The sequence below is a fragment of the Callionymus lyra genome, chromosome 1, assembly GCF_982586985.1.
Source record: "Callionymus lyra chromosome 1, fCalLyr1.hap1.1, whole genome shotgun sequence".
Taxonomy (NCBI): domain Eukaryota; kingdom Metazoa; phylum Chordata; class Actinopteri; order Syngnathiformes; family Callionymidae; genus Callionymus; species Callionymus lyra.
In genome coordinates, this window is record NC_141818.1 from 43,885,179 (window position 1) to 43,887,326 (window position 2,148).

Consider the following 2,148-nt stretch of genomic DNA (forward strand, 5'->3'; position numbering starts at 1 on the left):
AATGACTGTGTCTATTTGTTTGGACAAGCTAAGGTTTATTACATTGTCTTTTTATCATAAGTACTATAAAACAACTTTGTGAATAATGAAAAACGTCCCAGCTCACCTGATTATTTCATTATTTAAAGTGAAAATGATCAGTAAACTTCTTGGCATCTGGGCCTGTCCACAAGGAAACAATCGATCCTTCCATTTTCTTAATGAAAGTCATGTTCCGAAAACAAAAACACATTGTTTTATTAGTAATCCATCTTGTCCTTAAACGCACGGGGGGGTCGTGAAAACTCTGCCAATCGCTGAGAAAAATCTTCCCATTTTGCCTTTACTTCTGGGAGCATAGAGAGCGCCAAGATGATCTTTCAGGCAGATTACCAGATAGTTATAAAAGAACAAATCTGGCTGTGTCATAAGTGTCTCCATGAGTTCCTCCTTTGAATTAAATTGGCAAAGAAGATCCTTAATAACATCCTTGACAACTTTTTTCAAGCTGTAATCTTCTTTTAGTGGGTCTGTCACTGGTGGTTGCATGTATTCTACTGCGTAGTCTGAGAGATGCTTGGTGACGAGCTGGATGGTGTTCATCAATAGCAGTTTTCTTGACTCCCATGGAAGCTGTGTGACCAGCTCCATGATAAGAGCACCAACAAAATGACTCACCAGCCCCTTGGAGGAAGATGTGGAGTTCTCTTCAGGCGACTCCTGATTTATGCTGCAAGCAGACATGTTGGGACTCACCGCAGCTCGGTGGGAAATAAGCCGACTGTCTACGTGAGTCCTGACTTCATAGCTGCTCTCCTCTTCACTACATGGATCAGAATTTGAAAAGGTGCTTCTGTGTCCGGTGGATTGAGATCTAAGCTGCTGTTTGTACGACTTTTTGTTCCGGTTGGAGTTTTTGCTCCGGCTTCTGGGAAGATTCAAAATCATCATGATATATTTGCTAATGTTGCAGAGAGTTACAGAGATTTTCTCTGCATGATCCATCCTGTTGTTAGAAGACTCCACCTGCAACCAGAGCAGCAACTGTTGCAAGAACTTTCCCACAACATCTTCAGTAATGACATAGAGATACTCTGAGCTAATGCTGAGCCCAGTGTCGTCAAACTTTCTTTTGGCTTCTGAGATGATAGAGTCAAGCGGTCGTCTTTCCTTAGGAAGCAAGTGTAACAGTTGGCCGTCACCCATTTGACTGAACAGCTCATGGCTTAGCTCTTTTGAAAAAATCCGTATTTCATCGCAGATGGATTTCAGTATGTTGCAAACATCCTTTGAGGGTTTTATCGGAGAGCTTAGTTTGTGGAACAGATTTTCAACTTTTGGGGCAATATTTGCAAAAATCACCTGCCAGGAGAGCGTCCACTGCCTTATTACCATGGTGCTTGCTGTTGTTTTCATCAGAGGATATTGGCGGGGTTGCTGTTGAAAGTCAACCAAGATTTCGTCGCTCTCGCTATGAATCATCACCTTCAGCAGATCTGTCATCCTTTCAAAGTGCATCCTTGCAAATTGCATGAATCTCTGCTTGCAGGCGGCTTCAGTGCCGCTCCCGTGTGCATGTGTGAAGATAAAGTGCTTCACTATGTCCATGATGACGCTTAGGTTAAAGTGTAGTGGGCGGGAATTTTTGCCTACACTGACTTGGTGCAAGTCCTTCATAATCAAGTCCACGATTTGAGCAGCGGTAACTTCAGCATCCAGAGGTCGCGCCAGAATTGATTCATCATCCTCACTGTTCAATTTCAGAAGTATTTCCTCCACAGCTTTAGATGCTGAGGAAACATTTATTCCACGTCTCAGTCTTGACACAGATTCACCTCTGGCTGTCTCAATATTTAAGTATTTTGGTGGTTTATTTTGACCAATGTCAGTTTGTTGACATTTCCAACACTGCTCAGAATTGCTCAAGAGTCTTTTAAGGCACTTGGTGATGTGACAAATCATGATGTACAAAGAACCAAAACTCCACATCGTACTTGAGACGTAAAGAATCGGCTGGGGATTATTGGCAGTTACAACTGCTGACAGAGCAAAGTTCACCTTTTGTAAAACCTCTCCTTCGACAAATGCTGTGAGTTCCGTTGAGTTCTTAGGTGGCACGTTAATAACTTTGGCAAAAGTTGTTTCGATCGCATCTCCAATGTTAATCTT